We start from the raw sequence: 27353 nt of genomic DNA on the forward strand, positions 1-27353 counted from the left end.
GGTTGCCGCATGTCTTTTTGTCTGCATATAAACAGACAAGCAAAACAGCTTTGCCTGACCTTGTAGATATGGGTCTGTAGGCTGACGCAGAGTATGCCGCTTGTAAACAGGCCCCTGTTAGACAAATGAGCATGGGCATCTCTGAACTTATCACCTTTTCTTTCGAGCTCGATATTCGATAATGAATGAAAAAATATTTTTAATACATGTGTTTAAGTATATGCATTAAATATACAATTGTTGACCAGGAATTTCTGTACTTTTGACAATTAGCACACTTGTAGATGACTTAGAACTGGCAAATGAATGTTGGGGCATATTTACAAGCAGCTTGCATCGCCTGCACATTACTTTTTTTTATTAACTAGCAAACTATTACAATAAGTCCTTGAATTATATTTGCAGTTGGTTCCATTCCTAAAGTACCATTATAAGGTGCTATAATAACATTTTGAGGTCTGTTTACTAAGTTTTAGTGCTTGTTTGCGTCACAGAAGTGATGCACAATAACGCTTAGGCCCGTATTTATACTTTTTGACGCTAAACTGCGCTAACGCAGTTTAGCGGCGAAAATTTTTGCGCCGGCTAACGTCATTCTGAAGCGCCATGCGGGCGCCGTATTTATTGAATGGCGTTAGCCGGCGCAAGGTGACCGGCGCTGCCTGGTGTGCGTGGAAAAAAAACACGTACACCAGGCAGCGCCGGCGTTGGGAAAAGTGGCGCTAGGGCGTCTTAAAAATGGTGCAAGTCAGGTTGACGCAAAAAATCGCCTCCACCCGATTTGCACCATTTTTTAACGACGCCCAGACGCCATTTACATGACTCCTGTCTTAGTAAAGACAGGAGTCATGCCCCCTTGCCCAATGGCCATGCCCAGGGGACTTATGTCCCCTGGGCATGGTCATTGGGCATAGTGGCATGTAGGGGGGCACAAATAAGGCCCCCCTATGCCACCCAAAAAAAAAAAAAAAAAAACATTTATACTTACCTGAACTTACCTGAATGTCCCTGGGATGGGTCCCTCCATCCTTGGGTGTCCTCCTGGGGTGGGCAAGGGTGGCAGGGGGTGTCCCTGGGGGCAGGGGAGGGCACCTGTGGGCTCATTTTGAGCCCACAGGCCCCTTAACGCCTACCCTGACCCAGGCGTTAAAAAGTGGCGCAAATGCGGGGTTTTTTGACCCGACCACTCCCGGGCGTGACTTTTGGCCGGGAGTATAAATACGACGCATTTGCGTCGCCGTCATTTTTTTAGACGGGAACGCCTTCCTTGCATCTCATTAACGCAAGGAAGGCGTTCACGCAAAAAAATGACGCTATTTGCCCATACTTTGGCGCTAGACGCGTCTAACGCCAAAGTATAAATATGGCGTTAGTTTTGGGCCGAATTTGCGTCGAAAAAAACGATGCTAATTTGGCGCAAACGGAGTATAAATATGCCCCTAAGTGCCTAGGGGTCATACCATGGGTGGTGCATATACATTCCCATGCAACCACCCAGGGTTTCTGACTCTAAGCCCTATTTACTTAAAAAAAAGTATACAAGGTTTAGTGTCAGAAAATAGCGCCCATTTCAGATAGGCGCTATAAAGGGCAAATGTTTTTTTTCTAATTTATATCCGACTTTGCATGTGTGCTGCACTGAATACCACACATACAAATTGGAGAAATGTTTAAAGTTAGTATAAGCTTAGTATTTTATATTGGAAGGGTAACTTTCCAGTACAAAACCTATGTTAGACTCACAGAGACACCCTTACACTATGGTGCAAAGTTGTGTCCATGGCACACAGCTGCACGTTTCTGGACCGGTGTAAGGAGGAGAGTGTCATATTTCTATAAATATGGTGCTCTTCTGCTCCCTCCTTCTCAGCAATAACAAAAAGGTTGGTCACAAGGTCGGGATTAATAGATCTGTTTTCTACAAAGAGAAGTGATAAATACTTTCTTTGGGAAATCATTTCTTTACCAAATTTATTCATAAACAGTCAAGCAGGACGAAGAATGACGGAATGTCGCTATTAAATCAAAACATAGCACCCAGTATTACATTTAAACAACATCCACTATTATAAAACATATGAAAAACCAAATCATAAGAATGAAAAAAATACATCGTCTGAAGATTGTCCCAAAGAAATCTTCTCCATAAGAGGTGGTGGTGCATAAAACACTTATAGTCGTAATCCACTCAAAAACGATGGTTGTGGAAAACTGTATACACAAGTGCGGGACCCTTAACAATTCCTTCTTGGGGTTCCTTGCACTGTGCGATGTTCCTCTTGGAGGCCAAATACACCTTCTACCCAACCTCGCCACAATCCACAAGGTGTCTAGCCCTCCTTCTCACGCAGCACAGCATTTGCGACTCCTGCACTGTGCTGCGTGACAAACTGGTAAATCTGGCCCTTAATGTTTTACTATGGGGTACCTATCCTTGCCACATTGCAAAGGACTTTTTAGGCTTTATCATTGTCATAGTATTTGTAACATTATTTTCTGAATAATCCACTTTTAAATACCATGCATTCTGCCTTTTTGGGTCATATGCCCTAGCTTACAGCTGACTTACAAATATTTAAAACGAAGGTTGAGACCTGCCAAAAGAGTGAATTTGACAGATCAAATTGGCTGGTTAAAAACTACATAGCCAGGCTGTAAGGCATGCTTTACAGTCCTGCTGTAGTGGGTAAAACAATGAATGCTGCAGCTCACTAGCAACATATAATTTACAAGCCCTGGGTACCAGCAGTATCATGTACTAGAGACTTATACGTTAAATACATGTGCCTATCAAGTCTACCCCGATATCAGCATGTATTAAGGGAAAGCACAGCAATTAGCAAGTTGGAAGTAGTAAAGTGTCCTGAGTCCTAAAGTCATAAAAAACAGTCAGGCAAAAGTCTAGGTGAATACCACACAAAAATGATCATTTCCACCAGTTCAATTCATTACCTTACTTTGAGACCACCACAAATTTTACAAAAAGAAAAAAAACTAAATTCAAACAATTCTGAAATATTTTTGAAAATATTCGTAACAAAATAAGCCATAATCATTTTAAATACTTTGTTGCCTTGTGCAACTACACTCTATTCTATGATAGAATGTGGAAGATGTCACAAAAATCTTTTCAGCTTTAAGCGCAGGATTGGGTCAAAGAGCAAACCCTCTTTCCACAATCCTTTCTCCTCCTTTGTCTGCCTGATCCAAAGGATTTTTTTAAAACAAATGTTCAGAAAAATTAGTATATGAAAAAGTCAGTTCTTGTATTTGAGGTTCTGATATCCCTTTTAAATAAAGTGTATTTTATATGCAGTTTGGAACCTATGAATTTAAAATGGCTGTATTTTTACACATTCTTTTTGAGACAGGTCAGGCCAGTGACCATCCCAGCAGGGCCCTGGGCAAGAAAGAAGATCCTCAACTGCATGGTAGGCATGTTCACTTGACACCATCTGCAAGAAGGAGAAATGCCCCTGCCCTTAGAAAAAACTGATTTCAAACCAAATAAATCCAGGTGTAGGCAGAAACAGCAACTGACGGTTTGAAGATTTGAACCCTATCAGACAAGAGAAGTAGATCTTGATGTTCCTCCTAGTCCCAGAGGCCACCTTAATATCGGGGGCCTCCAGCTGTACCCACTGCACAGGCATTATCTCCTCCTTCCAGTGCCTTCCCAGAGAAACACCAGCAGTCAAATGACTCTTTAACCCCAACACCCAGCAGTCCTTTTGTGCAGCCCACCACCTTAATGCAGAATATGCATCCTTGGATGTTCTCAAAGCGGTCCTAGGGTAAAACGGAGAGATTCAGGGACAGTATCTTGAGATATCCTGGACATAGTTTGAAAGGTCTGGATATTAGAGAGGTGGAATCAAACAGCTTCAAACTTTTATGGCCTTATGACCACCTCAATAATGTTCTTACATCACATTTGCCTCGCCAACCTACCCAGCCTCTCAGCCTCTTGTTGTTCAATATCTCAGAGTATCTATGATCCTTGATCCCCCTGCTGCCCCTGTTCTACAGTTTTCCTCTGAACTGTCTGATCCAGCCATGTCAAGCCATTTTATGTCTGGATCAGAGGAAGACTATGGGTGGGTGGAAAACTCCACTCCACTGGTGGAGATAGCAGAGTTTGACCACTCCTGCATGGCAGAGTTTACAGGCGCAGTGGCACCCACCCCTAGTTTGTTAAATAAAATCAATCTATTTAGTCACAGATAAACTTAAAAAATGATAAAAGTTTGCTGACACTCTTCCCCCTCAGTGGACTCTCCTTGTCTCTCTGCTGCGGCAGAGTGCTTCCCTCTGCACATAGCCTTGACCTCGTTACATCACATTGGTGGTCCTGTCATGTCAAAGGATGCTGGAGTAAAGCTCACCTGCACGCAAAGGCTGGGCTCTGAATCATTCTTCTTCCCTCGCAGCTCACCCAGGGCTTATGAACAGCAGAATCTCCTCTACCATTCACACCATCACTCATACCTGGTGAGCAAGGGCACTTTCATGATGCTTCCCAGAAGCAAAGCTTGATTGGAACCTCATAAGAAGTCTCAATTTGTTGCTTGAATTCAAATTACAATTCTACATAAAGTTGAGATTTCAAACTCATGATTATAGTAAAACATTACGGGAAATGTGAGGGTGATGTAATTTTATACAATCCATACTCATAGCTCATTATCAAGATTCATTGGGAGATGTAGCCAGCAACTGACCAATATGAATCAGCAATAAATCAAACATTAGAAAGTTAAATACTCTAGCCAATACGATGCATTAAACTGTCCTCAGGCCATCTTGAATAAGGTCGGCAAGACTCACAGACTAGTAAGGAGTGCCCAGACTCTAACAGTAAGAACAGTCACATAAATGGTAGAAATGCAACATGCTATTGCCCACAACATATTATTGCATTATGACAGAGAAACCCCTGGAAGATTACATGTTGTTTTTTACCTTAAAAATAACCGTCAGCAGATTGCATAAATTTGTCCCTGTGCTGAGCAATTCTGTATTAATAGGGGCCCAACATTTGCAGGTAATGATCAGAAGAAAAACATTTTTACACCCCCTGATACATAACAATTCCATGAGTAAACCCAACTGCAGGAGCCACAATTAGTGTAATAGTAGTGGTAATTTGTGGTTTACCTGACCTTACTGTGGCAACAATGCAGAATATTCCCACACCTGCAAGCGAGAGGTAGTGTTTCACGTCCACCTCCTGGCAGCAGACAGTGCATGCGTGTAGCAGGGAGAAGGTGGGGCAGTATGTGGCCCATATTGGAGGGTGAACGGGAGACATTTCCCAAGTAAGCCTTCCAGAGGACAGAAGGCTACAGCTGCACCAAGTTGATGGGTCCGAGAGAGCAGAGCTCAAGCAATGAGGGGGTGTCATGGCCTGTAGCATCTCTCATGCTTAGGTCCGCTGCTGAGTGTGTGGGCAACTAAGACAGCTGCAACCCCTATGAAGAAGCAAGCTCTCTGTCCTCTCTTGGCTGGTTAGAGGCCATCTTCTCCTCCCCATCAGTGACTGGTCTCCCACCTACTGTCCGGTGACAGACCTTAGCCCACACTCACCATCCTATGGTGAAGAAGATGTATGACTTGTTGTTTAAGCTGCTGCTCACTAGCGACTCAGGAGAGGGCAAGACCTGCATGCTCTACCACTTCCTCAACAATGCCTTCAACAGCACATTAATTTCCAACATAGGTGAGCGTTTCTGGGATCTGCTGGGTAGGCACTGTTGAGGAAACATCCTCTGTGTGCTTTTGTTTACATGGTATTTGCTCTCCCTTGTCATTGTGAGATGCAGAAGGTCATGTGTGACTGTGCTGCATGTGCTGTTGCTAAGCCTGCGTGGGCAGAACTCTGCGGAATCTCATGGAAATGTTATATAACTCCACGTAATTCTGAGAACTTCAACTCCGTGAGTTCCCCCCAGGCCTAAATAGGACTTCACCTTTCTTCTTGTGAAGACAGAGAGTGAGAATGGCCAGGAACTCAGACTCCCCTTCTGACTTGGGGGAATGACTTTAGTAGACTTTAGGGTCAATGGACATATTTTTGTTTGGACTCGTGTGGACTTCGTTAAGTGGGTTCCCTTTATGTATAGACTCCTTCTCTTGAAGGTTCCTTACGTGTTTTTAATATGTGCTCATCCCTTTCCAAGTAAACCTTTTCCCTCTGCATGAAGTCTCAATTTTCTGTATTTTTGCCCATTTCCAAGGACAACTTTTATTTTTCCCCAAAGTCTGTGAAAGAATTTCTATTTTGAGTTAGCTGTCCAATAACAAAAAATTAAAACAATTAATTTCTTTCTTGTTTCTCAAGCTATAAAATGCTTTAGTTGTTTAGAAGATGCTTTCACAATCATAATGACATGTTCACATCCAATAAACTTTGAAGGTAAACAAAGACCACAAAATAAATAAGCAATATCCAATGTTGGAAATGTTGCATCAAACCTTTAACACAGATGAAAGATAAACAGAGTTTTAAAAATGTATACAATAACCTATTTTACAAATTTATTTTCAGCGAGTGTGTTAAGGATAGAGTTGACAAATTGTGGAAAACAAACATAATGTTTTGGGTTTAACAAACTACCTGCCCTTTACAATCCTGGTGGTGAGATTGTTTCACAGCGTGGTTGTCTTGTCCTTTGTTCAGCTGGTAGTGATGGAGTTGGTGGTGTTGGAAGTTGGGGTGCTGTAGGTGATGGTGGTGCAGGAGGAGGTTATGCTGGTGGTTGTGCGGAAGTGTTAGGTATGGAGGTGGTGTGTCTCTTATATGATGAGGTGTATCCATAAAACCTTGTGCATGCATTGGCTGTGAACAGTAACATTGACATGTTTTGCTTATTGTTCTATCATCTTTATGGCCAAGGCATTTTGCCTTGCATTCTCTCCCATAAAATTGCAAATATTAATCTTGTCTTGGTAGGGTTCTGCAATTCTTTCCAAGGTGCAGATCTTTTTGGAAGTCATCTAATGGAGTCATTTAAACTAGCCTGCTGTGGCTCATGGCTATTAGCCCTCATTGCATAAATATCCTGAAAATTAGACTGCTGTCGGAAAAGAGCTTCCAAAGACCAGCATTAGACCATGCCAATCCATCATTCATCGCCATTAGGTTGCCTATCAAAGAGACAGGTGCCATCTTGGTGGTTAGGGGGCAGAGAATGAGTGATAGATAGATACTGCCTTCAATATGGGTGTTTTCTCCATCAGATAAATGAAAGGCCAGAGATGCACCTTCATGAGAGGAGTGAATAGATGATTGTACAGTTGTGACTTTTTGCATAGGGCTATCTGGAGGTGAGTCTTGTACAGGTGGAACAACCATCAGTGACTCCTTAGCTAATTGCTGGGGACTGCCAATCCATACAGATGCTACTTCCTTTTGAGCTTTTCACATGGGAAAAGTCAGCATGGAGGAACGTATGATGAGCCAAGCTATCTCGTTGCTACACCTGCTATAGGACCAGTTAAAAAAGAAGTTGCAAAGGTTTGCCGGTGTGAACAGTAATAAAGAAGCACATGAAAAAGTAATCCTTTGCTTGGCTGTAAACAGACAATGTGTCTCCAAAGAGAATATCTGTGCCACAATGCTTGAGCCACAGTACAAAAAATGTTGGACACTTTCATCCCTTTTTTCAAAAGGGAATGATTCTTTCTAGAAGATGTGGATTTTTATTCAAGCAAGAGACCTGGAAGAAGAATAGGGGGAAATTAGAGACCCTGGCAGAGATTGTGCCTTGTAGCCTTCAACCTCCAGAGAGGGCGATGGAGTAGTATCACAGCAGACAGCAGCAGCAACAAGAACAACAGCAAGAACAACATCAGAAGAATTGGACACGACCTCTGTAATAGCTTGGTTTCAAGTAGCAGGACTTAAGTTGAGTGCAGAGGTGAAGACAAAAGTTATTGAGCAAGTGGCAGAACCAATGGCCATTCAGAGGATGTTCCAGGACTATCTGAATGAACCAAAAGAGTCTATGTGGATCAAAACTTACTGGACTGTTGGAATGGGGAGATGTGCCCATGGGCAGAGCTCAGCAAGCTGGCAATAAAGTGTCTGGCTTGTCCAGTAGCCGCATGCTGAGTGTGTGTTCAGTGCAGCTTTTGCAGTTGTCAACAGTACAAAGCACCAGTCTCTTTTCTTAAAATTTGGAGAGATTCAGCATGATTAAAATGAACCAACACTTCATGCCACACAATTACATGTTTTCTGAAACACCACAGAAGGAAGAGGACAATGAGGCTGACTGGTCATACCCCAGTATGTTAGCTGACCAACTTATGGGTGAATCATCTGAGGACAAACTTTACTACCCTAACTGAGTACTGTGTAGGCCACCATTGAACTTCTAAATTATACTGCTATGCCAAAAAATGGATATAGCTAGAGGAACAATTGCATATTGTGTTTGTGTCCCACTATTTGCCACATGTATGGCCAGATTGGAGTTGGACCAGTGTACAGTGAAGAAGCCTCCCCATCCCCTTCAAGGATATTGGAGCCAATGCCTGACTCCGTCCCATGCCTATCCTTTTTTTTGTATTCCCTAGAAGAGCTGCCCCAGTAAAGATCATTTGATTTACAAGACCACCAAATTGCAAACGTGTAGCTTCCATAAAAGAGGAGATACAATTGTACACCACTGTGCTTTGATTGGAACAGGTAACTATTGCACCATCAAGTGATATATTATTGAGTGATTGTGAGTGTTGATACATGTGGTGGCAGACAGTGAGTTAGAGGTTTAACTAATTTGCAAATGTTATTTCGATGATTTGCAATATTTGAGGCATGATGGATGATTTTTTCTAAAGGTGATTGGTCCTCTCATACTTGCAGGGTCCACTCCTGCTGTACATTTTTTCTGGATTTTCAGGGACTTGACCAGACAGTTTTTCTCTTCTTGTTCATCAACAGCAGTGTACTACAGGTCTATATATCTCAATCTCATTTAGGTCAGGATGAAGTTGAACTAATTCATTACTCAGAGTCAGAAATCAGTATAGGACTACCTCAACGGTCAAAAGAAGGAAACCAAAATGACGAGAGTAACAGGCCTACTTAGCTCTGTGGACTGGAGAGATGTGCATTGATTTGGGAAATGCTGCTGAGTAGTGTGTATACTGGCTACAATGTGAAATTCCCTTGCTATGTGGCCGGGGAGGGGAGGGCTGTTGTAACTGGAAACATCATCACTTGATGGACACCTTGTTAAATGTTATCATGACAATTGTGCGATTGATCAGTGTGCGACATGCAGCTACTTGTCTGTAATTGGTTGTATAATTGCTCTCACTTCTCAATTAATTGCACATGAATCATAATGAATGATTGCATCAGCCTATGCTCTTGCTATGCGTCTTGGCACACTCCTCATGAAGCTTATCTTCTGTCTTTCTCTTTGACTCTACAATACTGTTTCTGTTTTACAATCTGCAGGCTTCTCTTCTCATGCACAAAAGGAGAAACGCCGATAACACTCCTGCTTACCTACCCTGACCAGCACCCAGGAAGATAAACATTCTGAGAAGAATTCAGATGCACCACCAAATACAGCATTTAGTTATAGTATCATTTTTCTTTTACCATTTTCAGAACTTTGTGGGTTCACACCTCCATGAATTTGCATTTTAGAACCTAGAGGACAGAACATGTAGATACATAGGCCCTCATTATGACATTGGCGGTAAGTCCAGTTTACCTCCATGCCAACTGTCGCCAACATGCCGTGACCGCGGTGGTCTACCACTATCCATGTTTTGACCCATACATAGCAATCTGTCACTATACAGACACAAAAACAAGTCCGCCACCCCAAATCTCAGTGATAAAATGGAGGTACCAAAACCCAAACCATTACGCCAACAGAACTACGCCCACAGCATTATGACCCCCAAATCACAGTGGCAGACATTCAATCGCTGTAAACCATTGGCGGTACATACCGCTGCACTCAAAATACACACACACACACATACAAATAAACACCACATTGGACAATTCAAATTACACCCACCGTACACTCATACACACACCACACTCACACACCCACAACACCAAAAAACACATACACACATTACCCACAACCCTTTATGACTCAAAGAAATTGACAACTGACAGAGAGACACACAAAGAGCAGCCAGAGAACCAGAGCCACAGAACACCATCACCCATACACCATCCACTCACCTCACAGCACACACCGCAACACATCACCCCACACACCCTCACACATACCACACATATTACACCCATGGCACCACAAAGACACCCAAGGTTCTCACAGGAGGGTCATGGTGGAGGAAATCATCAGGGGAGAGTCACAGCTATTCGGATCACAGGTGCAGCAGACATCCATTGCAAGGAAGATCGAGCTATGGCGGAGAATCGTGGAGAGGGTTAAAGCCGTGGGAGAGCACCCCATAACAAGGGATGACATCAGGAAGAGGTGGAACGACCTACGGGGGAAGGTGCATTCTGTGATTGGAAGACACCAGATAGCTGTACAGAGGACTGGCGGTGGACCTCCACTTCCTCCACCACAACTAACAACATGGGAGGAGCAAGTCTTGGCAACACTGCGTCCTGAGGGCCTGGCAGGAGTAGCAGGAGGACTGGACTCTGGTAAGTCAAATCTCTACTACTATCACCCCTCTACCTGCATGTCATCACATACTCCCACCCCTACCCTTACCCCTTCACTCCACCTCCTCACATACACCCCACCAACACAACCCACCCATCCCAGTACCCAGCACTGCATGCACCACCAATGCATGGACATCACTCACAGCCCTGCATGGACACCCATCACCACAGCATGCACACTAGAGAGAGACACCTAGCCCACAAAACAACTACTCACACAAGGCAAAACTGACAGGGCACTCACAACCATACAGGGCAACACACCCATGCACAAGATGTCACGAGCAGAAACACTAACACTGCATTTACATCCCCACAGGTCCCACACCCAACGTCACTGGAGAGGAAGTGCCAGCAACAACCACTCCCCCCGAGAAGAGGTCCACAGTGATGACAGCAGCTCTGCTCGCCTGGATCCGAATGACCAACCTGGCCCATCAGGGACCTCCGGACAGTCAGCTACCCAGCCACAGTCCCATACCACCACAGAGCCTCCCCCCTCAGGAAACACCACCACAGCACCCACCCAGTGGGCCCATACCTCTGTCCCCAGGACACATCATTCAGAAGTGTGTCCACCACTACAGGGACCCCAGGACACCCCACAAACACAGGACATTCAGGGACCTGGGGTCAATGGCAGTGGGCACACAGTTCAGGAGACAGGGGCACAGGACAACAGGGAAACTGGAAGGACTGTTGTGCGACAGGGAGAGGACAGGTCCAGGGAACTGACTCTCCACAAGGCACTCACCAACATCCTGGGAGCATACCACCATTCCCAGGAGACGACCAGCCAGATTCTGGCCAAGTTGCAGGAGACTCAGCAGCTGCAGGAGGGACAGTACCTGGGGATCAGGGAGGACCTGAGGGACGTCCACACCACCCTGGTCACCATTGCAGGGGTGCTGGCAGATATGGCCAACACCATGAGGGAGGCAGTGGTACACCAACGGGCCCCTGACATCAGCCACACCGATGAACAGCCCTCCACCAATGCTGACGCTAGTGGACAGGAGGCCCTGCCACAGGAACAACAGGCCACCAGCACCACTCCACCTGCAGAAGGAGAACCGCCATGCAAACTGTCCCTGCGATCAAAGCAGACGCCAGAGAACATTGCCAAGACCCCTGCCTGGAAATAAGACTCTCCTGATTGTCATCCTTGTGCCCCACTCTGTCACCCTGTCCACCTTGAACTGCCATTGCTCCACTTCCTATGCCCCCCTGGACAATGCACCTGTGATACAAAGAAAATGGACTCTGTCCTGGACTCTCCTCCACCATCACCCAAGCCCACTGCACATCCCCATTAACTTTTCAGCAATTAAATAAACACACTTTAAAAAATACAAGTATGTAGTATGTCAAATGATTTAAGTATGTATTCCTATAACAATCTGTAGACATTGCCATTAGACTGTTCAGTAATGTATACATAGGTATGAGCTGTATTGTGCTGCATTCAATACACCAGGAGCCAGAGTAGGGCACAGATATCTGTGAATAGACATGTCAAGGGGTACAGTAAGTGGCCATAGTAGTGGGAACAGCAGCCTGCCAGTGTAAATTTACAACACAAAACTGCAATGGAAGGTGAAGTTACAGTGTCTTACCTGTGTGTCACTGGAAGTACTGTTGAATGATAGATGTTCTGTTGTCCACTTCCTCATCCTCTGCCTCCTATTCGTCACTGTCCACAGGCTCCACTGCTGCCACACGCCCATCTCCAGCCTCATCCTCCTGCAGAAAAGGCACCTGCCGTCTCAAAGCAAGGTTGTGCAACATGCAACATGCCACGATGATCTGGCACACCTTCTTGGATGAGTAGCACAGGGAACAACCTGTTAGTTGGAGGCACCGAAACCTGGCCTTAAGGAGGCCAAAGGTTTGCTCTATAATTCTTCTTGTGCCTCTTTGTAATGTTCCTCTGCCCTTGTCCTGGGATTCCTCACTGGGGTCACTAGCCATGAGAGGTTGGAGTAACCAGAGTCACCTTCAAATATCGAGGGATTCCTGTTAGACAGACACTCACCCATAGGGCCAACCCCACACCCATATACCAACATACACTGGGTGGGGACCATGGGCTCACCTATGAGCCACACCCGGTGCCTCTGGAGTTGAGCCATCACATATGGGATGCTGCTATTCCTCGGGATAAAGGCATCATGCACAGACCTAGGATACTTTCATTCATATGGGAGATGTACTGGTCCACCAGGCACACTATCTGAACATTCATCGAGTGAAAGCTCTTTAAATTCTGAACACCTGTTCATTTCTCAGGGGGGGGGGACAAAGGCAATATGTGTACCATTAATTGCCCCATTAATGTTGGGGATATGTCCCATTGCATAGAAGTCAGCTTTCACTGTGGCCAAATCCTCCACCTGGGGGAATACGATGTAGCTGTGCATGTGTTTCATCAGGGCAGACAACACTCTGGTCAGCACGTTTGAGAACATTGGCTGTGACATTCCTGCTGCCAATGCCACTGTCACTTGGAAGGAGCCACTTGCCAAGAAATGGAGCACAGATAGGACTTGCACAAGAGGGGGGATCCCAGTGGGCTGACGGATAGCTGAGATCAGGTCTGGCTCCAATTGGGCACAGAGCTCTTGGATTGTGGCCCTATTAAGTCTGTAGGTGAGGATAATGTGCCTGTCCTCCATTGTTGCCAAGTCCACCAGGGGCCTGTACACAGGGGGGTGTCTCCTTCTCCTAATCATCCTCAGCGGTTGTAATCTAGGGGGCAAAACGATGAGCAACTGGTCAGTTTCTGACATTTCCTCAATGTACAATGCATTGCATGTTGTGACAGAAACAGTATGTTGATGTTTAGTCCAAAAATGTGTTTATGTCTGCTGTGACGCAGTCAGGTGCCATGGCCTGCCCCCCTGAAATGGCGGACGCCTGTCCTGTGAGGAGGGACAGAAGGAAATGAGGTAATGCCACTGACGTTTTGCGCCGTTGCGGGAGGCGGTTGAGTACCGCCATGCGACTCCTCAATGGTTATCATTGGGCCCTATGGGTTACAGTAGCCAAAGGTGATGTACGCCGGCGGTGACGGTAGGCACCACCGCGGACGTGACTGCCATTTTCTATCTGTTCACTCACTTGCTACGTGACCTTCAACAGGAGAGGACCTACACTGCAAGTGCTGCTGTGACCTGTGTCTGGAAGCAACCATGGCCCAAGTCACTGGGGAAAGGGCCCCTACCTTCACCACTGCGGAGTTGGAGAGACTGGTGGATGGGAAGGGGAAGGGGTGCCTGACGAACCCTGACCCCCCTGATGTTCCACATACTGGCGGTGGCCTATCTGAAGCTGGATGGGCGCTTGAGGCCATCACAGCAGCCACAAGGGGGTGAGTACATTTCCCAATATACTACTTACACGTGGAGGGGTGGTCTCTGGGTGAGGGATGTGCGCCTGTTGGTGGCCCTAAGTCAGGTTGGACATGGCCTGGTGACTAGCATTTTGACTGGTAGTGCATCGCCTAGTGCGTAGGGTTGTCCCCTGTGTGTTGTGCATGCCAACGGTGGTGTTGTTGCTGGCATTGACCAAGTGTAACCTCTGTCTCTCCCCCCCTTTTTGTTTTGTCACCCTGTCCTTCTGTGCATTAGCATAATCTTGCGGAGGAGCAGAGGCACCGATGATGGAGGGAGCTGCATCCCACAGGGCCCAGGAGGTCGAATCCACCAACGGTGAGGGCACCAGTGGGATCGAGGGCGAGGGGAGCATCACGGTGGAGACTCAAGGGGACAGTTCTGAAAGTGATACCTTCTCAGATGGAAGCTCTCTGGTGGTGGCAGACACCTCTGTGCCCACCCCAACTACAGGTACAGCCGCCACCCCACATACCAGCACCGCCCTCCCAGCAGCCACTCAGCAAGTTTTCCGTGCCTGCTCACCCAGGAGGGTAGGCATCTCCTTCGCCCCAGGCACCTGAGGCCCTGCTCCAGTTAGCCCTGCTGCCCTGAGTGAGGAGGCTATTGACCTCCTGCGATCCATCTTCGTTGGGCAGTCAATCATTGTGAATGCCATCCAGGGGCTGGCAGGGCATTTGCAACATACAAATGCATTCCTGGAGGGTATTCACTCTGGCGTGGCGGCCCAACATAGATCATTCCAGGCTAAGGCCTCCTCCCTGATGGAAGCCATTGTCCCTGTCTCTAGCCTCCCCCTCCAACTTCCTCTACCCAGTCCCATTCCCCTGAACCCCAGCCTATCCCAAGCACACATTCAGACCTGCATGCACCCAAGACAACACACAGGAGTGGCTCAGGCAAACACAAGCACCACACATCATCCCACAGGCACTCACACAAACACCATCCAGAAGCAGACATACCAACATCCAATGCCTCCAGTGTGTCCCCCGCGTCCTCGTCATCCACCTCCCTCCCAGTAGCATCTACACTCACACCTGCATGCACTACATCCTCATCCACTACCACCATCACGCCTATCAGTACACACCCCTCACTGGCAGTCACCACCCCACATCCATGCACACGCCCCCTGTGTCCTCTCCCACTGTGTCTGTGCCCCCTCCTCCCAAAGTACCCAAACACACCACCAGCTGCCATGGGCAAGGGCAAAGGGCAGGCAGGAGGGATATGAGGCTTGGTGCTGTGACAGGATCTTAGCCACCACCACCAACCATGGCGCTTCAGCCGCCTGATGCTGCAGGGGAAGGGCTGGAGCCTCCCCCCACCACTGGCAGCACCGCCACCAGCACCAGCACTGCCACCACTGTGTAGCCATCGCCGCCAGTGGATGGACTGTAGTCCTGCCTCCATGGAGTGTTATGCATCCTACCCACTGCAAATATTGTGGGTATGACTCACAGGTGAGAGTCTATGACCTTGCACTCCCCAAGTGCTGCCTCACAGGACATAAAGCCCCCTCTAGAACCAGTGGAAGAAGGCATCCACTCACCCCCTCCTTGCCAGGATGTAGCACCCTGGGCACAAGGCCCCCTCCAGAGCCAGTAGAAGAAGGCATCCACTCAACCCCTCCTTGCCAGGATTAAGCACACTGGGCACAAGACCCCCTCCAGAACCAGTGGAAGAAGGTATCCACTCATCCCCTCCTTGCCAGGATGAAGCACACTGGGCACAAGGCCCCCTCCAGAACCAGTGGAAGAAGGCATCCACTCACCGCATCCTTGCTAGGATGAAGAACACTGAGCATAAGGCCCTTTCCAGAACCAATGGAAGAAGGCATCCACTTACTGCATCCTTGCAAGGCTGAAGCACACTGGACAAAAGGCCCCCTTCAGAACCAGTGGAAGAAGGCATCCACTCACCGCCTCATTGCCAGGATGAAGCACACCGGGCACAAGGCCCCCTCCAGAACCAGTGGAAGAAAGCATCCACTCAATGCATCCTTGACAGGATGAAGCACACTGGGCACAAGGCCCCCTCCAGAACCAGTGGAAGATGGCATCCACTCACCCCCTCCTTGCCAGGATGAAGCACACTGGGCACACGGCCACCTCCAGAACCAGTGGAAGAAGGCATCAACTAGAGACTGTGGCCTTGCATTCTCCAGAACCAAGCAGAGGTCAGACCACCCACTTGAGAGACTGTGGCCTTCTACTCCCCAGGACCAAACAGTGGGGAAACCACCCACTTGAGAGACTGTGGCCTTGTACTCCCCAGGACCAAGCAACGGGCAATCTACCTAATTGAGAGACTGTGGCCTTGCACTCCCCAGGACCAAGCAGTGGGAAAACCACCCACTTGAGAGACTGTGGCTTTGCACTCCCCAGGACATTGCAGAGGGCATGTATCCCCCTCCAGGACCAGTGGCATTGTACCATCTTCCAGCTGAGGTGCCCCCCCATTCTCCTTCCCCCTGAGGTGCCTGTGTATTTTTGACCTGATGCCCCAGCAGTGAGCTCTCAGTGTTGAGGCAGGAGTCAAGTGGGGCCTTGGCCTATGTGATATGGCCCTGTGGCCCACGGACATGATAGACTGGGCAGTGTCCCTCCATTTTTATACATGTAAATACTGTTTTGATTTTTGAGGATGTATTTCTAGTATTTTATCTTATTACTCTCACTTTAATCTATTCCTTTTGTCCTTGCATTATTCCTGAGGGGTACAGGGTGGATTTGTAATGTCGTTGCATCTGGTTGTGTGTATGGTGTTGGGGGTGGGGGTGTTGCGTGTTGCGTGTGTGTGTCGCTCTCTTTTTCCTCCCCCCTCCTCTGTGTGCTAGACAACAGTACTCACCGTGGTCGTCGTCGCCGGCATTGGTATTCCTGGTAAAGGCCATAATAACTTGGGGCTCTGGGATTGAAAGACTATTTGTAATGCATTTATTTGAACTGTCATTCCTTCATTTCCTTCCACAAAATATTTGATGATGATGAAATGATGCTCATCTACTTGATAAATATTGATGTATTGTGTTTGTCACACCTCTTCTCAACTACCTATTCCCACCTATTCATCAAACCCTTACCCCTATTCCCCCAGGCTGTGTGATATGTACTGAAGTGTGACATCTGAATATACATCATGAATGGATCACACACTTGGTGAAATGGATGTGCTGAAATTTACACCAACCCACTGCAGGATCTTCTATTGTCTGAGCAATAGCCCACACCAGCCCCACTTACCAACACATGAAACCACATAAAAGAGACCCATAATTTACATATGTAATAGTTAGTCAACATCATCATTCAGACCTTGTGTTGCATACTCGCTTAACATTGTCCTGAGTACACGTCTCCTGTCCTGAAGATTTTGTAAGTTTAGTTATAATTGCTTTGATAATTTAAAAACTAACTCTCCATTGCTCAGAAGAAGTTACTACTGCTAGTTACTACTATTATTATAATATCAGCTCTTTATGACATGGTTGTAGTCTAGTCTTAGTCATTGACATTATTTCAAATTGTTGATGGTGATGAGGAACATTCTGTGTTTGGCACTTAATCAAAGTTGAAGCTTATCTTTGCTATGCACAAAATTACACTGTGTTATAACAGTAATAATCTGGTTGTTCGTGAGCTTGCATTCTATTGATTAACCCCATGTTTTCAGTGTGATTTAAACACTAAATTGTGTTCCTTGCAATACTAGCACAGTACAATAATTAACCCATGAGTATCTGGAGAATCTAATTCCCTGAGAGTTTGTTCTTATTGTTGTTGCCTATTTAAATGTCTATGAGTCGAGTGAGTCAGCACCTTGGAAAATTTCATCAAGGTGATACATGCAAGATATCCACTGAACTTTAAGGAACATCTAGGTAGGCTTAATTGAGGTGATGAGGGACTAATCTGGGATCACAGTGGGAGTAGTACAGGAGGTTCAAGGCTCTTATCTAATTACAGGTAATCCACATCATTTCAGAAAATTCCTAGAGAGAGGGAGAGCCATCAAAAGTAGGAAAAGGGACCCCAACAGGTACATCTAGTTGCACATCAAAGTAGAATATACATAGGTTATGAGATATCAGTTATTTGACTGATATGTAATTTATTATAGGATAGACTGGCTCTTCAAGAACTATAACTAGGTGTCGGACCCAGCCTTCCAACTCCATTATCTCTCTTCTTGTCTCATCTTTCCCTTTTCCCCCAGGACGTTGCAGTGCCGATCATGTGTATTTAAGTGGGAGGCACGTTCTGATTAGGTGGAATTGGGAACAGCTAGCTTGGTCAACATTGTGTCTCCATGGGATGAACCGGTTAGTGCTTGACACCCCGCTTGTGATGTCTTTCCTGTTAGCTAGCCTGCAACTCCTACCACCACCTTGGCACCTTGGAAAATCCTGAAATAATGTTTCAGAAGATTGGGAGAGGTATCAGACATTGCTTTGTCTATTCAGGTAGGAGACCAATGGAGTAAAGTGAATTAGTTTAGTAACTAACGTCTAATGAAGATTATTTTTAGAAAAGACTGTTGTAGGCAACATAAACATAGGCTTACCTCCCAGTGGTCAATATAGTTACAGAGGATAGTGGGACAAGGATCTAACTAATTTGTATACACTTTGATAAGGTGATTTAAAAAAACAGGGTGCGCTAAAAGGCAGCAGTTCAAAGTAAAACACAAAAAAATAAAATTTTGCTATAAACAATTTCCCTTTAAGTTTTTTAACAATACAAATCCACCCTCCCCACCCAAAACAGGCCTTCCACTCTTCTCAAAAAAATAAATCACCCCAACCAATGTCCAAAGAAAGAAGAAGACACTAAAGTCCAAAGTCTAAAGTCCAGTGCCTTTTCCACTCCCACCCTCTCTAACCAAAAAAAAAGACCCTCCCAAAAAAAAGAAACAATAAAAAAGGGCATTACAGGGCATCATCAATCAAGGTGTGGAGCCGTACCACTTATCAGTGAAGCAGCACCAGCTTGTGTAACGTGTTGAAAGTGGTCTGGGTATGATGAGGAGAGGGGGCAGCAGTGGTGGATCCCATCTGCTGGCAGTGCTGACAATGGTGTGGCCAGGATGGAGGAACTGGCGGCTGGCTGCCTGTCAGTACCAGGGCTCCAGGCAGTGGTAGATGCCTCCTTTTCCTTTTACCCCAGAGCCACCAGCTTGTGATATTCGGCCCTACTGAACTAAGCTGCTACCTACTGCAGAGATGATGGACTAGCAGGAGTAGCTATATCAAAAAAATAAAAAAGACAAATTGTTAATAATGCAGATTGCAAACACTTGTTTGTATAGGGGCACAGTAGCAGTACTTTGCTGATCCACTAGGGCCATTGGGATTTTTGAAGTGATGAGTCACAGTGCCAAGTTATCCTCACACATGCATCGCATAAAAGCACTCACTAGCTGCAAAGAATTAAGGCAGAATACCACCAGATTAAAAGAAAGTGATTTGGTAAAGGATTTTCATAGTAAAAAAAACTAAACAAACACTTTGGCCCTCATTATGTATATGGTGGTCGAGAACGCCACACTGGTGGTAATTACCGCCACCTGCATGGCGGTCTCAATTGCCATATAAATAACAAGGGAAGACTGCCAAAGGCGGGTGGCTCCACCGCCAGGCTGACGCCGACAGGCAGCCTGACGATAGCGGAATACATTATCCAACAGGGCAGCACTGCAAGCAGCGCTGCCCTCCTGATAATGTACCCTGTTTCCCCCAGCCTTTCCCTGGTGGGTTCCTCCGCCAGAGAAAGGCTGGCAGAAGGGGTGCTTCGGGCCCCCGTGCAATGCCCCATCGCGCAGGTCACTGCCTGATTTTTGGGCAGTGATCTGCGCGACGGGTGCTGCTGCACCCGCTGCACATCAACAATGGTGGATGTTCCATTTGGAGCTGCCGTCAATGTTAAGGCCCTTTTCCCTGCTGGGCCGGCAGCCAGAAACACTATTTCCGCCTGCCGGCCCAGCAGGGAAAACATTATACGGCCGGCGACGGGGTCTTCGCGCTAGCGGTCTTCTGTTGACCGCCAGCGCTGATCTCATCGGTTTTTACAGCTGAGATCATAATGAGGGCCTTTGTGTGTAAAATTAAATGTAAATTACCCCTCTTTAATGAGTAAGGAATTATGCAGCACAATTAATAGTATTCTTGTTGTTCAACATTAATGGAGGCATGCAAGAATTAGGTACTTCTTTGATACTTTCTGCAGCTGCAGCTGGGAAAGCTGTAATGGATAATATATTATCTTACTTTCTTACTTTAGTTACAATGGCCCTGCTTTTCTCTGACTGCCTTTGAGTATAACCCTGGCTCTAAAGAGGCAGATGATTAATACAACATCACACATGTCACATAATAAACATGGGTATCCTGTCTGCCATAAGTAGTCAATGGATATAAAATGATGCACTGCAGTACAGGGAAAGCAACGGAATATAAATTTTGCTTGTCATATTCGTCACAGAGTATCCCATCTGCCAAACTCTAAACCAGGCACTTAGGCCCACTTTACTCCCTGGTCTTGCCGACTACCACAAATTATTTTCAACAAATATCTTTGCTTGGCAGTAAGGACAGTTATTCTACTACAGGGTTAAGTTAAAGGGAAAAGGCTAGGTAGAGGTTTTTGCTACAGAATAGTCAGGTGTCACTGATCATCATGTGCTAAGCTTTGGCTTAGTCAGTCTCTGTAATTGCTGAATGATGAAAGGAAAAATTTGAACAAGGAGTAAATCTGTTATGGAAATCATGAAATATAAATACATTAATCAGAAAAATGAGGCACATACTAAGAATGGAGTTTTCATTTTTTGGTTGTGCTGGAATGGAACTCATGGAAGAGTAATAGAGTGAAGTGCAAGTAGGAGGTGACTGAGTGGGCACTGGGAAACATACCTTGTTTTCAGTTTGTAATGCATTGAAAACTTTGTAATGCTGCATTAACTGAAGCAGACATACATTGCATAGCCATTCCTGCAGTGCCTAATTGAACCATAGTGCAGTTAAGTCATGGGTGTGAAATCCATTTGAAGTATGACCCACTAAAACACCATCGCCGCATATAATAAAATCGGAATCTGATAGGACCCCATACAAGGAAAATCTTTCCTAATTTTAGGAAAAAATCTAGAGACACCACTTTTATTTAATAAAAATAAAAATGGAGCAAGAATGCATCTCTGTCGGACACCCCAGTACTAACCCCCAGTCTAAAACCAAACTGGACACTTGACAATACTTTAGCTTCTGAAGCCCATTACCCAATATCTTCATACTGGAGATGATTAGTGAAATGGGTCTGTAACATGTTGGGGAAGACCTGTCACCCTTTTTGTACATAGGAACCACTATTGGAAGTTTCTAAGTTGCAGGAAAGTATCCCTTAGTCACATGCCTAAAATCATTTGTTAATAATGGGGCTCAGAAATCTATATTTAACTTGAAAATATAAACCTGGACCCCATCCGTGCCTGGGGCCTTCCCAGCCTTACAGTTTTTTATCGCTATCTCCAGGCTTATACACAACAGGAAGTGAATGACAGATTTAGGCAGAGATCTGGGGAAACATTACTTACATGAATGGTGCGATTATTTGACACAGAAACCTCTGAAGTAATGCTAGATGTAGGAGATGCTCCTAAGTTTTGCATTCTCACTACTGATCCATCTGTACAGGAGCAGTTTAGGGGCTAGCAGTGTAATCAGCAGATCACCCTACTGCAGCTAGCAGTCATGGAGTGTAACCATAGGTATCCTACAGAATCAGATTGGCGATAAAATGATAAGCCCTGGTATACCTTAATAGATGCAATGGGAGGGAGAGGATTCTCCTCGTAGATATGAGAGCATATATCTAAATCTGACTTGGGCAAAGGTTGACAGGTTTAAATCAGCTTAGGAAACAGGCCAAGCTCTGATACAAGGATGGGCTCGTAAAGATAACAGACTCCATGTTGATTTAGAAATTCACTGGAAGCATAAAAATGTTCAAAAGGTCTGGGCCTTGATTGACACCACAGCAGAGGCCTCTTTAATTTATGGGAATCTGAAAAAGTTCACAGGTCAGCACTACACCATCACAGGGTTGGGTGGAAAGCAAACCCCTGCTGTGCAGACTAAGGTTCAAATAAAAATAGGGAGAATGCCAAAAAGAGAATAAACTGTTTTGATTGTACCCCATCTAGAGTATATACTGGGAAATTACATTCTTAAGGGGATGACTCTATACTTGGGTGATGGCTGTTATCAAGTTGGGTCAAAGCAATACATTTCAGTGGCAGTCGTGAGGGTGGGTCATCTAAAGATACCCCCAGCCAAAGTGTCCCCAGCAAACAAGGTGGATCACTTGAAACAGTACTGAATTCCAGGAGGGCATGAGGAGATAAGTAAGACTATACAGGATTTGATGGAGGGAGGTGTGGTAGCCCCAGTCACCACTGAGTAGAACAATCCATTGTGGCCGCTTGCCAAATCTGATGAGAGCTATAGAATAACTATTGCTTACCGCAAATTGAACAAATATATGCCCGTATTGACGGCTGCGGTCCCCAACTCCATCACTTTGATTGAGAGAATACAAAAACATAAAGGGACCTAGTATGCAACCATTGATATTGCCAATGCCTTCTTTTCTGTACCATTGGCCCATGAGAGTCAGAAGCAATTTAGCTTCTCTCACAGCGGCAGACAATTCAAGAAGTTACAGCTCCCCCAAGGGTATGTACAAAGCCCAAAAATCTGTCACAAGCTGGTAGTAGAACACCTGGATGAAGTCATTCCAGGAGTGCAATTGTCTCATTATATTGATGATGTGATGATTCAGGGAGAGACACAAGAACAGGTAGAGACTCAGTTGGACATGGTTGTGGAACTCTTGCAGAGCAAGGGGTGGATGATCAATCCAGATACGACATAAGGACCCTCCCAAAATGTGCAATTTCTAGGAATTCAGTGGAATCAGGGACATAGAGGGGATCTGCCACAGGCAAAACAAAAGATATTAGAATTTGCCACACCCCGTAAGAAGCAGGAGACTCAGCGATTTATTGGATTGTTTGGCTTTTGGAGACAGTATATCCCTCAGTTGAGCCAGATGTTTTACAAAGTGACCCAAAAGAAACATGAGTTTGATAGGGGAGTGCAGCAGCAGTGTGCGGTTGACTTGGCAAAGGAGGCGATTCAACAGGCTTTAGACTAATGGGCAGTACAGGAAGGAGACATTGAGTTACGTGTAACCATTCAGGGGCAACATGAAAATTGGAGCATGTGGCAAAAACATGGAAGAAAGAGGGTGTCCCTGGGTTTCTTGACCAAAAAGTTACCAGATGCTGGAGAGCGATATACTCCCTTTGAGAAACAGTTATTCATGTGTTACCGGGCTCTCGAGGTAACTAAGCGAATGACGCTGGGTCATAATGTAATTCTGAGACCTTAGATTCCAATAATGCAGTGGGTGATGATTTCACCCAAAACTCACTGAATTGGACGTGCACAGGAAGCTAGTGTTATAAAATGGGAATGGTACATGAAGAACAGGGCCCAAGTGGGACCAGCAAGAACAGCGGCCCTGCATGAACAGGTGGCACAAGACCCCGTACAGGACGATGAGATGATGCAGGAAGTGCCTAAGTTAAAAGAGACACCAGTGAGGTTGGGTGAGCCATTTGAATCCTTAACCCCTGAGGATAGTAACCATATATGGTTCACTGATGGTTCAACCAAGTATGTGGGGGCCAAGAGACATTGGAAGGCAGTGTCATATAATCCTGTAATCAAAAAGCTGCTTTCTCCTACCAGAGAAGGGAAGAGTAGTTAATATGCAGAATTGTATGCTGTATATCAGGAATTGAAACAAGAGTTGCCTGGAACCAGTCACATTTATTCTGATTCTTGATCTATGGCCAATGGGTTAGCCACCTGGCTTCCCACGTGGTATGCACACAACTGGTAAATACACTCAAAGGAGGTGTGGGGTAAAGAGCTGTAGTAGGAAATTTTGGAAATGTTGGAACAAAGTGCTGTCACTGTATATCATGTAGATACCCACTCTCCCACCGACTCACTAGAACAATGGTATAATTCCCTTGCAGACGATAAAGCCAAAATCTCAGAGGCAAAAGTGGCAATGCAAGATTCTGACTTGGTGGGAATGGCTAAGCAGGCGCACCAAAATTGTGGGCACCTGGAAGAGAAGGCTACTAACAGGTGGGCAGAGATTAGAGGGATGCACATTCCCCTAGATTTTCTCAAAACCATCATTCTCCAATGTCCCAGTTGTCAACACTGACAAAGAGATCTGTACCACAAACTGTCAGAGGTCAGTTGGGGAGAGGGAAGTTGCTGGGGCAGATATGGCAGATTGATTACATTAGGCCACTACCGAATAGTCATAGGTGTCAATACACCTGCACATTTGAGGACACTTATTCCGCATACCTGATTGCCGTCCTTTGCAAACGTGCCACTCAGTTTATGGAGTCCCACTCCAGATCCAGAGTGATAACGGGTCACATTTTAAAGGTAAATTGGTGCAAGATTATTGTTCATAACAGAATATTGGGTGGATTTATCACATTACATATTACCCACAAGCTGCAGATGAAGAGAATTAACTGCTTACTGAAAGCCCAATTACAAAAATTATCAGCTGGAACATTGAGAAACTGGAAATTTTGAATAACAGACCTTTGACAAATGCAGAGACCCTTTTTATGCAGACGTAGACCCCAGTGTGACAGATACAGCCCTGTGTAGCTACCAACACCAACAAGTATTAGGAAATAAAACCAAGGCCCATATTTATACTTTTTTAGCGCTACGTTTGTGCCGCTTTTTGACGCAAAAGCACGCAAACTTACAAAATACTATTGTATTTTGCAAATTTGCTCCGCTTTTGTGTCACAAAATGACGCAAATACGGCGCTAAACAAGTATAAATATGAGCCCAAAAGTCTTAACTCCTTGCCGAGCCACATCAGAATCTGCAGGTCTTGATTTGCATGCTTTAAAAATGTACAGATTGAAACCAAAAGACATGATGCTTCTTGAATCAGGTGTTGGAATACAGATTCCCCCTGAGCATTTTTAATTGATTGCTCCTTGATCTGGGTTGACACTCAAAGGTATTTAGGTCTTGGGGGGAGTGATCGATGCAGATTACCAAGGGGATCTTAAGGGTATTTTATTGAACAGTGGAGACACAGATTTGATAATACAACCGGGAGACAGAATTGCTCAGATAGTCATAATTCCAGTGTAGGGAGGAACAGTTAAAAAGAGGACTGCCCAGCCCTTCTTACAGTCTAGGGGGAGGGAGGTTTTGGATCAATTGACACAAATCCTGGTGCTAAGGTGTGGGTAAAATCCTCATATCATCCTCCTGAACCAGCAGAAACGATAGCACGGGGCAGGGACAATATATTGTTGGTCATGAAACCCGGACGGAACAAGTTGGAACATGTGCCAGCTGACAAATATTATTTGCAAGAATGATCATACTTGTTTCTTTTACAGATCATACTGCAATGTATCTTTGTGCTGCTTGTACCACCGGGTCAGTATTCGGGTGTCTGCGAGTGGGGTTGGAGGGACTGAAAGCCCCCAGCTCTGAAGTCATTGACCGACCGCGCCGATCGACACCTTTACTGCATCAGACGGAAAAACTTTGAGCCCATCTGGCACGAGCTGTGCTCAACAGATTGGATTTTGGCATGATAAATATGAAAAGTACTATTGATGTTATTTCTACTTGTTTGGTTGCCATACCGACTCCTGCCAGCGTTGTGCTGGAAATCTTTAATGCCACCAAAAAAGACGGAGCAGTTTAAGAAAGTGACGTCTTGTCACACTTTACACCTTATGAGTACTGCAGGTTTTGCTAAGAGAAAAATTATAAAACTGGGACAAATCTGACCCACGTGATTACTTACAATATTACTACCGGTGATCTCTGCTAACTTAACTTGTGATACTTACAAAATTGGAAAATGTGCCCAAATGCGCCTTGAGACAACAACGGGGTCTTCTCCGGAGATCCCGTGGGAACAACGTGTACTGTGTCAGACTATAGAAATTATGACATGTGTAAAAATATGAATAATAGCATGTCTTGCCAGCACATCAAGACTGCTGCTAGTCACATCAAGCATGTTAAACTACCAGTGGGGTGGTTGTTCTCTTGTAGAAGTACCACCTATGTATACATTCCTTCCAATATAACTGGAGGACCGTGTGCTTTTACGAGGTTAGGACTCATGATGTTTCCATTTCACTCTGTACATATTTGCTATCCAAGGGAAACAGTTCAATTAAGCGGGCTGAAATTCAGTTATTATCTAAATGAGAATATGTGAGGTTAGGTATTTCTGTAGTAGGAGTTCCAGGATTAGCTGTTTATAATACTGGAGTTATTAACAAATTAGCATGTTTGATGGTTAAGAACATCAATTATACCTCAATTGCCTTAGCAGAATTATTGCTTGATGAACGAGGCACTAGAAAAACTGCATTGCAAAACAGGGCCTCCATTGACTATTTGTTCCTAAAGCATGATCATGGCTGCTCAGAATTTGAGGGCATGTGCTGCTTTACCTTGTCAGACCACTCTAATCCAGTCTCATATTGACACTTTACATGAATTGCTTGAAAGGAGTAAGACAAGATGTTGACAAAGGGTGGTATGATTGGTTATTTAATTGGTTACCTGATTTTGGGCAACTGTGCACTATTTTAGGTGGAATTCTCATAATGATTTTTATTATAATAATGATATGTTTCTGTGTACAATGAATACCTAAACTACTTACAATGTTTAGGCTGAAAAGGGTTACTTTTAGATCAGTGTGTTATGAGAGTAACCGGTCAAAGGGTGGAGTGGTCTGTATTTAACCGACTCTATCTTGACAACTGACTCCATTTTGTACTTAGCTTAGCTTCAGATGACTTCCGTCATATCGGTTGCGCAAGGTTTTTCAACGCGCAGCTTGTTTTATACACAGTACGTGTTTAAGCTCTTCTTACTGGCACAAGGATACACAGTGTTGAAACATGGAAGATGTGGAAGGTACATGATAAGAGAAGGCTTCAGCCTGGGAATGTTTCCATCAAGGAAAGGTACAACTTCCCTGTCTCTGGAATGTGCATTGGGGCAGGACCTGTTCCGTTGCCTGTTTTCGACTCAGACCGAGCACAGCCAGCACTGGAATTTCATAACTTACGCAAAGGGAGAGGAAGGATGCCAGAAATTTCCTCTTGGGTTTGTTTA

This window comes from Pleurodeles waltl, chromosome 6 (assembly GCF_031143425.1).
Source record: "Pleurodeles waltl isolate 20211129_DDA chromosome 6, aPleWal1.hap1.20221129, whole genome shotgun sequence".
NCBI lineage: Eukaryota > Metazoa > Chordata > Amphibia > Caudata > Salamandridae > Pleurodeles > Pleurodeles waltl.